Below are 15,584 nucleotides of genomic sequence, written 5' to 3'. Positions count from 1 at the left end.
TTCGAAAATACCCACAAGCCAACATAAAAAATCATCGAGCAAATCAAATCTGAAGCAAAGTTATGGTCGTTAGCTAGTAGGGGTCGCTTCATTCTATAAAGGATTGGTTTTTAGGAGTGTCTTAGTTTGTATGTACCTAGATCCTTAGTGACAATCCTCATGGTTCGGTCATGTTTGTAACCTGTACTGCTTCCCCTTTGTGGGCTTTCCCTCTTCTTAATATATATACATGCAGTTCTCCTGCATGGTTCGAAAAAAAAAAAACTAGCACACTTTGATTTTCTATTATACGTGTAAAGGATGCTTCTAATTTTTGTGTTTCTCATTTGCAGATGCTTGCCCACCACGTCCACCTTGGCCAAAAATCTGGGACCTCGCTGTTCTGCAGTGCCGGACTCCCTGAGTTCATGCTGCTCAGAGATGTGCTGCCGGTGCCTTCCCCGACCTGCTGCCTCTGGCCACATGACGCCGCAACATCCGTCCGATGAGTTCACCAGCTACTGATGTCGCCGTAGGGGAGGACCTGCAGCTCGCCTTGGGGCTGCCTCAAGCACGAGGAGGGACACTCAACTACCATTGCACTGAGGTAATCTTGCTTTTATTCTCCAACCCATACCTATACCTAGTGGTTCAATATGCATGTATGGTTATTGCACATGCTCGATATGTGCTCAATGGTGTGGTTTATTGCTAAAGATAGGAGGATTTAAGCTGCTGCAAGTTAGTGATATCTCAGCTAATTGTCATTCTGTTTACTTTTCATACTAATCTCTGTACGTTACATGGAAAAATATTTTGAGCTAGCAGAGGATTTTTTTTGTGCTTGCCGATTGTGCAGCTGTGCGTGTTTCTGTTGATTTACATAGCCTTGTGGCTGGGCTGGTTGTGCAAATTCGAGTTTTGTACCATTTTGGGCATCATACAGGTTTAGTTGGATTCCAACATGAAAACTAAACCTGAAAGGTTGTCTTGTTATAATCTGGAGTTTAGTTTTAATTTTCAGGGGTCAATGCCTGCTTACTTGTTGTATTGGGTTCGGTTTACTTCTGCACTTCATTTCACACATGTGCTTCGGTTCAGTTATGCACACAGTTTTCCTATTCTGAATATGAATACGGTTCTTCTCTCTTTGTAATAATGAAAATAACCACAGATGGCTTGGCTAGAACCTGATTCCCTTTTGTCTTTCCTATATAGCCTGGGGGTAAATGAGCCCTAAATCCTTGCTATGTGTAAGATGCTTGCGTACCATGTTGGTGAGATCAATTTAATTTAATTTCGCAAAGCACCTAATGGATAATTTGTTATGTCGTGATGGATCATTGTATGTGTTGTGCATACTGATCATTGTGCATTCCGTTGATCTGGTTACTGTTTTATGCCAGTTTTTGATCTATCCATATTTGTTAAATCTTCACTAAAGCTGAACATCATGTTTCTTTTGAAGAGGATGACTAGATGACACAACCAGGGGAAGCTAGTTGGAGGGGATGCGGCTCACCACGATGACGATCATGGCGTAGCAGGGTGAGCTCTCCTCCTCTGGTTTGCAAGTCCCCGCCCTCTCCTGGGCGTGTTGGCCTCACTGCTCCACCGACCACAAGCTCCTCCTCTTCCTCTCCAAAAAAGGTAGCAGTTTTCTTTCTATTTCCTCCTCTTAAGCCTTGATTAAGTAATGTATACGCCAACAGGTCCTCCCCTACGGCGACATCAGCAGCTAGTAAACTAATCGGATGGATTTTGGTTCTCTAGATGTAGGCATGTGTTGTTCTATGATGTGTCTAGTAATGTATACGCCAACAGGTCCTCCCCTATGGCGACATCAATAGCTAGTGAACTCATTGAACTGTCCAGTATTTATTCTGTGAACTATGATATGATGTCCATGTACTTTGGCTTGACATTCATTGTGCACTCTCACTGTTTTGTTTCTCGAATTGTGATTGGGATGTGCGTCGGTTAATTAGCTGCAGCAAATGCTTTCGTTTCTTAAATAAATCTACTGATCTAGAGCTGACCAACACCATGTGTTTGTTCTTGTTGTTGAAGGATAGCCAGGAAGAGGACATCCAGGTTAGCAGAGAAGCTGGCACACATGTAGCAGCAGGAGCCTGCTGCATCATTTTCACCTCTTGGAAGCTGGAAGAAGAAAACCCATCTGTATGCATGATGCAGCCTTGGTTGCGCCTGCCGGCTGATATATCAGATCCGGCGGAATTTTTGTAATTCATGTTGTGTTGTTATTGGTTAACCATCAGTGTTTGTCCCAGAACTGAAAATTGTTTGATGCCGTCCATGGATCTGCTGGATTTGCCTTTGACGTGTTGGTTATGCTGATCTAGTAGTCTTAAAATGCTTAGATATGCAAATTTGTTTCTCACTTTTTGTTATGTGCTGTGGATGTCCTCGAAACAGGGGAGGTCTGGCCAATTTTTTCTGATGCTTGGCTTGACTGTCTTGTCTACCTTTTGTATTTTCTTATCAGAGAAAATTCTCAGTTTTTCCAAGAGAAACTTATCCTGGTCAACCTTAATTGGCAAAGTGATCTAAGCTTGCTTTATTTTTTTTGATCTAGCGAGAATCATCTCGTGATGTACATTGTCATGCCAAGCATTTTTACATGTTGAATGAAAATCGTGATGTACATTGTCATGCCAAGCATTTTTTACTTGGTCGCGCCTGCCAGCTGAGAAATCAGATCCGAGATAATTTTTGTAATTCATGTTGTGTTGTAATGGTTAACCATCAGTGTTTGTCCCAGAGGCCAGAACTGAAACTGATTTGATGCCACGGGTCGATCTGCTGGCTTTGCCTATGACGTGCTGGTTATGCTGGTTGAGTTTGAGTCTTAAAATACTTGGATATGCAAATTTGTTTCTCGCTTTTTGCTGTGTGCTGTGGGTGTCTCAGAAACAGGGTAGGTCATACCAATTTTCTGATGCCTTTGATGATTAGTTGGCTTGACTGTATTTTCTTAGCATCACACAGATCTGTCTCTCACAATGTCCTCTTGGCAGAGAAAATTCTCAGATTTTCCAAGAGAAACTTATGGTTGTGGTGAACCTTAATTGTCAAAGTGATTAAGCTTGCTTTATTTCTTGATCTGGCTAGAATCATCTCGTGGTGTACATTGTCATGCCAAGCTTTTTTTACTTGTTGAATGAAAATCTTAAACATCCTTGTATTTCCTTGATATGATATCAACCATGATCTGACGGGAGTCCACGTTTGTCTAGCTATCGAGATTGGGATGTGAGCTAGCCTTTGGTTCAGACTCGAGAGAATATCTCGGTTGAGGTGTGTACATGGGTAGTAGTTTGCCTATTCGTTTGTGGTGTGGTGCCTGAGGACTAGTGGAACGTCACCACTGGCAGCCTCCTCCGTCGGTGGCGGCGTACCTCCCTCGGAGGCTACCACCCGCTTGACTAGAGAAGTCGATAGAAAAGGTTGGCAACACAGTCAAACAGGTTATGCTAGGTGAGGCATGAGATAGAGGTTGAACACGGTTGTGCTCGGAAAGACGTGAGATAGAGGGGAGAGTCAACATTGAATACAAAAGACTAACAAGGAACAAGTCTCGACGGAAAAAAAATCTCAGCACACTTGAGAGAGACAGAAATAGAGAGAGAGGAGTCTTTCACCTCCCTAGAAATGCAATGACGAAATGCAATGACGCCACTAGACCTGCCCAAGAGAGAGGAGACCTATCCGAGAGAGAGACCCAAACCCACCCCACCCCACCCCACGCCAAAGTCCAAAGTCACAAGTCACACGCGAAATTCGCACGCGGCTCTAGTGAGAAGAGACTCATATATATAGAGAAAGTGGGAGGGTGGAGGAAACTTGGATCTGATGAGTGTGGCAATGGGGCAATCCGTGGGCTGTTGGATGTGAGAGAAATGGACGGTTCAGATTAGTGTCGATGGGGTAATCCGTGGGTGCTCTACTTCTGTAGTCTGATTGGTGCGGGTAGCCCCTTCAACAGTTTCTGAAGAGACTGTGTGACATAGCCAAAAAGAAACAGCTACCAGAGCCCTGCATGTGGCAATCGATGTTAGTGAACTTTGAAAGACAAGGCCGCTGATGAAGATACAAATACGCACCAAGGATATGTACATGATTGCTATAAGTGGAGAAGCGTCCCACTCACTCTATGAGGGTGGTCTTACCGATCCTGGAGAGGTAACCAGATGTCCCGGTCTAGATATCACCCAGTTTTTCAATAGTTTCGCATAATAACCTGGTATAAAGGGGAAAAAATTTATGGTACTATTTATTTTATCAAATTACAAGATTTTGCATAGTTTTAAAAAATAATTAAAATAATATTACAATGCTCAAACACAATAGTTTCGCATAATAATCTTAACATGCAAATTAAATTATTCATACAAGAATTCAAATAAATTGCAAGTGAATTAGTTCAAGAATTAGGCGGTGTTTCCTATTCTCTTCTACAAATGTTCAACTAGATCATTTTTAAGTTGAGTATGAACATGTGCATCTTAGATTTCTTTATGCACATTTGATCAAGTACGGCAAGAGGCTCCTGGTGATCAAATGATTCGTTGTCAATGACTGGTTCTTCTCGCTTACTCTCGATGATTATGTTGTGCATGATCACACAACAGTTCACCACCTCCCACATTTGAGACTTCGACCAGGCAAAATCAGCACGTACAGTAAAAGTTTCCTTACCAATTCCACTTACCAATAGCGCTTCACTCCCCGGCAACGGCGCCACGTCCGGCCATGTATTTGGTTCGGTCAGTTTCCGTGAACATCACGTACGAAAAGGTGTCCTGCACCCCTGCCCAGACTTGTGCGTATTTATCTGCCTCATACGGATGCAGACATACAGTACATCGTGGGTACGTCCCGATTAAGGCCAGCTAATTAGCTAAATCAGCAGGCTTATTAAATCAAGCTCTAATTATTGCCTCGTAATAAATATTACTTTATGCATGAGCATATTTCCTGCACATACATTTATTCATACGTGGGGTTTTGAACAAAGATTTCATGGGCACTTGTTGCTCCATTTATAAATGTACAAAATATGATCAATATATTTGCACAAAATATCATCGAACAGTTGCCCCCACACCAAGTCATGTTCGAATGCGAAGCAAATTGAATTTGACTTGGTGTAGAAATATTTTGTCGTGAATTAGTCAGTTAGCAAGCTAATTAATCAGCCCACCATGACTCGTAGACTCCACTTGCTTGGATTTTGAACGTGGAAAGGCCTCACGTATATCAGAAATATATCCCTGCAAAATACTATCGAACAGTAGACCACACTTGGATAGATATCATTGGCTAGATAACCCCCTTTGTTGTATGTGCGGCTATTGATCTCAAATAAATACTTGGAAGCATTGTAGCACGACTACCGGATTCTTCATCACAGACGCCGCCATGGACGGTGACGACTTCTTTCCCAACATCAACAATCTCTTTGGTAACATCGATATTAATGGTGACAACACCAACACCAACAATGGTTCCCCTTCTAAACCGTATGTGATCTTACCTTTTGTTTATAAGTTCTTGCTTCAAGCTCTTTTTCTAGCAATCTATTTAGACGTGTTGCTTAAAATATTAATTTTAGCAATCGGTTTAGACTTTCTATTTATCTACTCTATGATAGTTTGCATGACTATCTTAATCTCTACTATTTTAGTCATGTTCTATCTATCATTTGTATGGATTAAATCATGGAAAAATTGCTAATATTTCAAACAGAAATTAGTCACTAAGCTGAAGGAAAGGTTGAATGCCATACGAAATTCTCCATCCTAGTTCACTTTATTTTTGCTAGTGGTTTCAGTGACTTAATAGATTTATTATTGATGATTTCTATACAAAAATATATCGACACAATTGGTGTTTCTTTACATTTCTGTCTAGTCTAACTATAGTCAAAGTAATTCCGTCACATCGGATTCCCGCTCCGATCGCGCAGCTTTTTCCTACTTGCGAGGTAAACGAATTGTATTAATAAAATAACATTGCCATTACAATTCCGTAGGATAAGATCAAAATTTCTTTTGTACCCGATCCTAACCATACTGCGGTTCTCCGGCAACCAACCAAATATAGCTAATTCATGACTTGCAACATTTTGTCAAGGTGGAACTTTGGATATGTTGATAACCTGGTATAAAGGAAAAAAAAAACCACATGCCTCAATCACCAGATGTCCCAGTCTAGATATCACCCAGTTTTTCAATGGTTAAAATTCAGTTTTTTAGTCCGATAGATCGTCCGTGAGAATGTTGTAGTTCATCTATTTTAGCAAATCCTAAGCATATGGCCTAGTCACAACAAATTGGCCCGGTCTAGGATGAGCTGCACGTTCCGCCCCTGGACCTCTGAATCTTAAGAGGAGATTTTTTGGACGGAGCTACAGTTGTGGAAGAGGAACATTGCGAATGTCTGAGGGTGCTTTCCGGGGCCGACGTTTGCACCTTGAGAGGTACTGTTAGGGGAGACGTTTTGCACCATGAGGTTCCATCGCGGGTGTCTTGCAGATGCCAGAGGACGTGATAGTTGTATGTCCATCATGTGAACAGTACAGTAGTCAGGGTGGTGTGTTGAGGAAGATGGTGATGAAGACCATGTGAAACTAGACCTTTGCGACTGAGTGTCTGCGATGAAGCATCATGCGTGATGTAGTGCGTCGCATGAAGGTGTACCTTGATGAAGACGTGCATTGATGCCTTCACTACAAAAAGAAAAGCCTCCCCTCCTTACCTGCGGATTTTCTAAACGACACAAACCGTAGTTGCTTGCATTTTTTTTTTGCTTGGGCATGGGATTTCCCAACGGCGGACAAGGAAGTCGACACACAGATTTTCTCCGTGTGTGATCGCATGCCAATGGATAAAACGTTGTGGTTGGCGGCAGGATGGACCAGCGCATTTTACTGCCGCAGTAGGTGAACTCGGACATATATATATACTATGGCGCCATGGAATGGACTTGTTTATCGGGGAGACACTAGACAATCTCGTCTAGCTCACAGGTATGGCCTACGGCCACCGACAACGACACTGCATACATAATCCATAAACAAAATGTGTGAATTGCACGGCTCGGCCGTGATGACGTCGCATATGCGTAGGAAGCTCCACGCAGATATATATGAACACTATGGTTTTCAATTCCAGTTTTTAGCTCCCAATACTAATTGGCTAAAGAATCAGAGAGAGTGAAATACTATCTACCAATACGGTGGCACACTTTTTGAGAATAATATGCTCGCTTTATTAATCAAAGGCCGAAAGAGCTACCGGGCCTTTCCTAATGACGTGTTGACTAGTCAACCAAATGTCTCACTGAATAGGGAGACCCACCAATACAGAGCCGAGTGTCGCTGCGTTGTTGATGATAGTGCCATGACGGGGTGATCATAGGGATGGTTTACCGGAGGTGTAAGACGGTGTTTACTCAGTTTCACATCCCCGTGGTGGAGACCGCTACGTCCTACTAGAAATTCACTGTATTGCACAGAAATAATAGTTACAATGAGGTATCTCATGGTCGTACCCTAAGGCAGTCCTAGGCCGGCTTATACAGGCGCAAGACCTAGGGTTCGATGAAGGTAGTAACCTAACCGACAACGGAAACCTATACTAAGTCGGCAAGTATGCCATGTCTTGGGTTAAGTCTTTCATCTTCGTGAACCTTTTTAAATCCGTCTTGGGCCTCTCTTAGTTAGCTGGGTTCCTTCTTCTAACAACTGCGCCGCTAGGAAATCTTGATAGCTCTGTCACCCAAATGGACCACCATGACTTGCTAGTTTAAATTTCTGTTGTGGTACACACTCTATTCGGTATAGCCGTAGTCCCCGGAACTCTTTAAGACTTGAAGCCGCCTTTATGTTGGACTTGTGGTTGATCATCGGCCTTGCATTATTTAGTCGGTGAAACGGTTTTCAAGGGTTCCTGACATATAAAAGTAACACTTCTTTGTTCGAACAAATGTTAGTCAAGGGACAATTTTTCCTCTGGAAAGGTGCCAGCCGGCCGACTACGAATGATGCCACGGAGCATCTTTTGCTATCATTACGACGGAGCAAAACACAATAAGCACATGGCAAAAACAGACGCGCTCACACCGTAACATCGGTGAGGGAAACTCACTGAAGCAACAACACAATATTTTTCGGTATTTTCTGACTCTCAACATCGCATAATAAGGATATATGCACAAAGATATCACACCTAATCTCTGCATAACGAGATGCACACATTGCTTATAGGGCCACACAAAAATTGTAACATAGGAAGGACAAATAGTCTAGTCCATCTTGGAGGTAACCTGAGCTTCAATGCAAAACTTTGTTTTCACCAAATAACCAATTGACGGGTCCTTGAAATCTTCTAGCGTTTTGAACCTGTGGAATCCCCATGTGGGATAATTCTTTGAGAATTCGCACCGACCAATAGTTCCCAAAAAAAAGTGTCAAGAAGTGAGATGATAATAATTTAGCATTAGAACACTGGTCCATTGGGTCAAAAAGTCTGCTAAGGTGTGAACCTTTTCTTTTTCCTCCATTGCTGTCTCCGTTTTCCAGTTTTTTGATGCATATACTGAATTTTACAAGGTTTGCGGAGTTTCGATGTAGTGTATCCGGCACCTTCATGGTCAGGAACACATTTTTTGACGGACGAAAATTTGTTCCGGTTTTTTTAACCTACCAACACCACTGATCCGTAACTTATTAGTAGAGATAGCCCCAATACGGGAGCAGCGCCGGCATAATGCTATTGGGAACGCCCACACAAGGCCCCTAGGTATAGAGATGTTCGGTCCCACACTGGCAACCCCAATACGGCCAGCCCAAAAAAATTATGGTATTTTTATTTTATCAAATTACAAGATTTTGCATAGTTTTAAATAATAATTAAAATAATATTACAATGCTCAAACACAATAGTTTCGCATAATAATCTTAACGTGCAAATTAAATTATTCATACAAGAATTCAAATAAATTGCAAGTGAATTTGTTCAAGAATTAGGCGGTGTTTCCTATTCTCTTCTACAAATGTTCAACTAGATCATTTTTAAGTTGAGTATGAATATGTGAATCTTAGATTTCTTTAAGCACATTTGATCAAGTACGGCAAGAGGCTCCTGGTGATCAAATGATTCGTCGTCAACGACCGGTTCTTCTCGCTTACTCTCGATGATTATGTTATGCATGATCACACAACAGTTCACCACCTCCCACATTTGAGACTTCGACCAGGCAAGAGAAGGGTTCCGAACAATGGAAAAAGGATGTTGGAGCATACCAAATGCCTGCTCGACATCATTCTGACATGCTTCCTGGCATTGAGGAAAATAAGATCTCTTCTTTGTAGTAGAGTTGGGGATTGTTTTTACAAATGTAGACCACACTGGATATATATCATTGGCTAGATAACCTCCTTTGTTGTATGTGCGGCTATTGATCTCAAATAAATACTTGGAAGCATTGTAGCACGAATACCGGATTCTTCATCACAGACGCCGCCATGGACGGTGACGACTTCTTTCCCAACATCAACAATCTCTTTGGTAACATCGATATTAATGGTGACAACACCAACACCAACAATGGTTCCCCTTCTAAACTGTATGTGATCTTACCTTTTGTCTATAAGATCTTGCTTCAAGCTCTTTTTCTAGCAATCTATTTAGACGTGTTGCTTAAAATATTAATTTTAGCAATCGGTTTAGACTTTCTATTTATCTACTCTATGATAGTTTGCATGATTATCTTAATCTCTACTATTTTAGTCATGTTCTATCTATCATTTGTATGGATTAAATCATGGAAAAATTGCTAATATTTCAAACATAAATTAGTCACTAAGCTGAACGGAAAGGTTGAATGCCATACGAAATTCTCCATCCTAGTTCACTTTATTTTTGCTAGTGGTTTCAGTGACTTAATAGATTTATTATTGATGATTTCTATACAAAAATATATCGACACAATTGGTCTTTTTTTACATTTCTGTCTAGTCTAACTATAGTCAAAGTAATTCCGTCACATCGGATTCCCGCTCCGATCGCGCAGCTTTTTCCTACTTGCGAGGTAAACAAATTGTATTAATAAAATAACATTGCCATTACAATTCTGTAGGATAAGATCCAAAATTTCTTTTGTACCCGATCCTAACCATACTGCAGTTCTCCGACAACCAACCAAATATAGCTAATTCATGACTTGCAACATTTTATCAAGGTGGAACCTTGGATATGTTGATAACCTGGTATAAAGGAAAAAAAAAACCACATGCCTCAGTCACCAGATGTCCCAGTCTAGATATCACCCAGTTTTCCAAAGGTTAAAATTCAGTTTTTTAGTCCGATAGATCGTCCGTGAGAATGTTGTAGTTCATCTATTTTAGCAAATCCTAAGCATATGGCCTAGTCACAACAAATTGGCCCGGTCTAGGATGAGCTGCACGTTCCGCCCCTACACCTCTGAATCTTCAGAGGAGATTTATGCCTTTAATAAGTTTGACCAAACAAAAAAATATACGAAGGCAGAATCCCCAGTTCTTGCTAAATATGGTTCCACACATGAGCACAAGCACTTGATGCATGAGCGCAATCATTTGACACAGCACAATATTTTTTGATATTTTCTGACTCTCAACATTGCGTAATAAGGCTATATGCACAAAGAGATCACACCTAATCTCTGCATAACGAGATGCACACATTGCTTACAGGGCCACAAAAAAATTGTAATATAGGAAGGACAAATGGTCTAGTCCATCTTAGAGGTACCAATGACTGCAACCTGAGCTTCAATGCAACACTTTGTTTTCACCAAATAACCAATTGACGGGTCCTTGAAATCTTCTAGCGTTTTGAACCTGCGGAATCCCCATGTGGGATAATTCTTTGAGAATTCGTACCGACCTATAGTTCACAGAAAAAAAAGTGTCAAGAAGTGAGATGATAATAATTTAGCATCAGAACGCTGGTCCATTGGGTCAAAAAGTCTGCTAAGGTGTGAACCTTTTCTTTTTCCTCCATTGCTGTCTCCATTTTCCAGTTTTTTTATGCATATGCTGAATTCTACAAGGTTTGCGGAGTCCCGATGTAGTGTATCTGGCACCTTCATGGTCAGGAACAAGGAGATGTAGGTCCCATTCTCATCGGATGGTTTGATAGTGATGAACCTAAAAATAGGATAGCATCACACAGTGTTACTGCATCATTGACAAAAAGAGGTAGAACTGCAACGATCTTGGGCGCTAACTTTGGAAAAAGCATGAGAGCCTTTACGTTCAAATGTGAATTCAGTAAATTGAAGCCGGTACCATTTGTGTCCACAGAGCTCAAACTCAGGAGAGTAGCTCGGGCCCTTCAACGCAAAGAAGTCCTCAATGTTCCACGCGTAGACTTGAGGGGCATTGCAAACGCTGTTAATCTTCAACACCTCTGACTTATGATTAGCTTTAGCAGCTACAACTTTGGTCAGCTCAACACCGAAAACACAGGTGTTGTTGACGAGGAATCCAGAGGACTTGTCGTTGAGCGCTGCGAGAGGGACTATGCATGGGGTCCGGCAGCACCTGCTTGCAATCTCGAAAACGTGGCTCGCTGCAAATGAAATATTCAAATGTAAGGCAGAAACAAGAAATTCACCTTCTGCTTTTTAAGAGAGCTATAGTAATGTTGTTCTGTCTTTTGAAACAGGTTAAAAGTTGCAACAGGTCGTACGGAGTATCAATCTAGTAGCTGACTATGAAATTTAGTAAGGTACCTGGTTGCTGTTGCTGGTGCTTTCCATACAACTGGTCATATATCCGGAACCTGAAAGTTGCCTCCACGACCCTGTTAGGTCCCACAGATGCCACGGACAGCGCAAGTTCTTTGTGTCCCTCGGGTTCAATCTCAGATACCTGTGAATCAAAATCAAAATCAAGAGAAAGAGGCGAGGGTTTTATGGAGGCGCAGGGGAATAGTGTAGCTCGCTCGACCCTGGCCTGCTTAATGGGTTCGACTGGACGCGCAAATTGCAGCTAACCGGGGGCTGGACTAGTCTAGTTGGTGCACATGGGTCATGGGCAAACGAGGCGAGGGTTTGATGGAGGCGCACGGGAAATGCGATGCGGCTCGCTCGAGCCCTGCTCGGTGGGTTCGGCGGGTGCGATTGATTGCGTAAGCCCTAATCCCCGCGAGCGCGCGACTGTTGTTGCCGCTCACTCCGCCGCGATGCATCGAAGAATCCTCCTTCCTTCCTTCCTTTTGCCTCGCGCGGAATTAATTAATGCGGCTGACTCAGCGTCAGCGACAGCGACCCGTCCAGTCCAACTTAATTTGCGGTCGCAGGGATTTCCTTCCTTCCTTCATCGCCTATGTACATACGTACGTATACGTCCAGTGGTCGACGCGATGCAACCACACGTCCATCCCAACGATTTATTTAATCAATCAATCCTACAAATGATAACGGTGCGCGTGCAGCTCGATTGCAACTTTTGCTTTTTGTTACTACTACTATCCTCTTTTCTTTTCTCACCCAAATAACACGCTGCTTCCAGCGGTCGTCCGACAGAAGTAATAATGTATTTCCTGCGGTCTCTTTTAGTTTTTTTTTTTTTGAGCATATGCGGTCTCTTTTAGTTGAATCAAATGGATTCATCAGTCAGCCCTACGGCCCAAACAATTTAAACAAGCACCACCTCCCATCCATTGCGGCATGTACAGGCTTTTAACCCCAAACCTAATTAAGGCTGGGAATTAAAAGCAAATCTATTCTAGGAATCAAACTGCAACTGGACCGACATGACATTATTTTCTCATCAAGTTTTTCATTTGTTTCATTAGCAGTACAGCTCCATTTGTGCAAACTGAAGGTTAATTTTCAATTTCCCTGAAAGTTTCAAATATTACCACAATATACCCTGTGAGTAAACCATAAGACATCAAATCTACAGAACATGGATATCTCTTCATTCCTACCTAACTAGATCAGCTCTGGTAGTATTGTTTACGACAAAGACACTGTAGTAGCCAACACACACTTCAGCTAATGGATCAGCATTGATCGGAAAATACAGCAATGAATTCACACAAGACCAACTCATCTGGCATCCAGATATACAACAGCAGCTGAATCTCATCTTGCTGGCTGCTGTTCTACTCCTTGCATTGCAAAGAAAAGAAAATCATGTGTCACCAACACATGAATTAGGTTGCAGTAACAACCACAATAGCACTTGAAACAGACCGAGGAGAGAGGGGTTCATACCTCGCAATTCCAGGAATGATCCGCAGCCACAGGAGGGCCTCAGCGGAAGCCGCCGATGATGTTCACCACCATGTCTCCACATGTTTGCCATCAGAGGCCACCTCCCTGTACCCCCCGCTTCGCTGCAACTCCTCGGATGTGCTCTCAACCTGAAAACGTACAGGTTATTAGTACTGTCCCGCCATAAGCAGCAATTCATAGTAGAGTTGTTAGCACTGTCTATGCAATTAAGCAGCAATTAAATCAAACATTATGAGACCCTCAACTTCCTATGCACCCACTGCATATGCACACACCAATTTCCATTCAAGCAAGCAATATTTCCCTACTGCTACACACTCAACAGTTATGAAAGAACGAATTTTCAGCAAAATACTTGCAGTAGAGGACCTCACCAGCAGCTATGAAACTAGGAATCAAACTTAAAACTGAACTCATGTGACATGATTTTCTCATCAAGTTTTTCATTTGTTCATTAGCAGTACAGATCAATTTGTGCAAACTGGAGGTTAATTTTGATGTTCCCTGAAAGTTTCACATACTACCACAATCCAGTGAGTAAACCGTAGGCTTCATAGCTACAAAACATGGACATCTCTTGATTCCTACCTAACTAGATCAGCTCTGGTAGTAGTGTTTAAGAAAAAACAAACACACAGTAGCCAATACACACTTCAGCTAATAGATCAACTGCATCAGGTCAAGAAAAAATCCGGCATGGCCTCCGATAAATTCTTGGGCATCCACATTGATAACACAACGGCAAATACAGCGAGCAATTCACACAAGACAACTCATCTGGCATCCAGATATACAACACCAAATGAATCTCATCTTACTGGCTGCTGTTCTACTCCTTGCTTTGCAAAAGAAAAGAAAAGCATGTGTCAACAACACATGAATTAAGTAGCAGTAACAGCCACAATAGCACTTGAAACAGACCGAGGAGAGAGGTGTTCGTACCTCACAATTGCAGAAATGATCCGCAGCCACCGGAGGGCCTCAAAGGAAGTCGCCGATGATGTTCACCACCATGTCTCCACATGTTTCCCCTCAGAGGCCACCTCCCCGTACCCCCTGCTTGGCTGCAACTCCTCGGATGCGCTCTGAACCTGAAAACGTACAGGTTATTAGTACTGTCTAGCACCGTCTATGCACATAAGCAGCAATTAAATCATACAATATGAGACCATCAACGGTTTCTGAACACCTACTGCCTATGCACACACCGCTTTCCATCCACACAAGCAATATTTCCCTACTGCTACACACTCAACATGTATGAAAGAAAGAATTTTCAGCAAAATACTTGGAGGAGAGGACCTCACCAGCAGCTAGAGGTTAGTGAGGTGGATGCAGCAGCATGGCGTGGACGTAGACGGCAGCGGCGAGGCCAGGGACGTGCCCGGCGGCAGGAGCGGCACCTCGTCGTGGCTAGGCCGGCCACAGGATGCCGGCGAGGGCAACCACCGGCGGGTCGACCTGGTGGTGCAAGATAGAGGCCGCCGGCGTCGATATCCTGCAGGCGCTCATCCAGGAGGATGGCCGGCAGGCGCTGGAGCAACCCTACGTGGCTGCCGACGCCCCAGCTGTCCCCGAGGTCGCCGGCCTTGGTGAAGGCCGGGGTTTGCTGGCCGGCAGCATCTTCCCGCGCGGTGAAGCCAGATGCCGTGTCCCCTGGCCACCATCCACTGTCGCGCCGCAGCCCGCCATGGAGGAAATATCGAAGCTTTCTACAGCCGGGATTCTAGGCTAGGGTTTGTGTTGGGTTCGATTTGGTGGTTCCAGTCGGTGGATTGGAGAGAGGAAGGAGGGGGTAATGAGGCGGTTGTCGGCGGGGAAGGGAGTGGCCGGAGATGGCCGGGATCTAGGCCGGCGGCGGAGGTTGAGGAAAGGGTCTGGAAGTCTGGATGGAGGAGGAATGCAGCTGTGGGTGGGGGAAGGTGGGTTTGGCATGATGCGACTTTGGTCGCTTTGTTTGGTTGTTCGCGCCTGGTGTACTCAAATTTCGTCTCGCGCCTATCGGGGGCTCAAAATATTTCGCGCTTGTGTACTCGCATTTCGTCTCGCGCCCATCGGGCTCAAATAATTCGCGCCTTTTGGAGTCACATTTTGTCTCCCGCTTGGCCATCTTTCCGGGCCACGTCATCGATCCGTGGCAACTGCCGCAGATCAGCCAATTTGTTTAGATCCAACGACTCACTTCTTACCTGTCTTTTCTTCCCAGCACTAGTATTGATGGACGAATTTTCGTTTCCCGCTCGGCACAAAATGAACACTTTGCCATCCAAAACCAAATAAACATGGCACAA

At 43.3% G+C, this 15,584-nt stretch overlaps 2 long non-coding RNA genes across 3 annotated transcripts; one reads left to right on the top strand and one right to left on the bottom strand.

The window, feature by feature from the left end:
- The first annotated feature begins 1,225 nt into the window (after nt 1-1,225).
- LOC124650465 lies at nt 1,226-2,320 on the top strand. 2 transcript variants are annotated; one of them, XR_006987009.1, is made up of 2 exons: nt 1,226-1,527; nt 2,055-2,320. It is a non-coding gene; the product is annotated as an uncharacterized LOC124650465 (long non-coding RNA). The 2 variants fall into 2 exon arrangements; XR_006987010.1 differs by having other exon boundaries at nt 1,226-1,629.
- A 10,708-nt stretch (nt 2,321-13,028) lies between these two features.
- LOC124706044 lies at nt 13,029-14,707 on the bottom strand. Its single transcript, XR_007004243.1, has 2 exons — nt 14,601-14,707; nt 13,029-13,421 (listed from the first exon to the last, which is right to left on the bottom strand). It is a non-coding gene; the product is annotated as an uncharacterized LOC124706044 (long non-coding RNA).
- Between the last annotated feature and the right edge of the window lie 877 nt (nt 14,708-15,584).

Source organism: Lolium rigidum, chromosome 4 (genome assembly GCF_022539505.1).
Source record: "Lolium rigidum isolate FL_2022 chromosome 4, APGP_CSIRO_Lrig_0.1, whole genome shotgun sequence".
NCBI lineage: Eukaryota > Viridiplantae > Streptophyta > Magnoliopsida > Poales > Poaceae > Lolium > Lolium rigidum.
The sequence above is the reverse complement of the archived record's forward strand: the minus strand, read 5'-3'. Positions and strand labels throughout refer to the sequence as shown.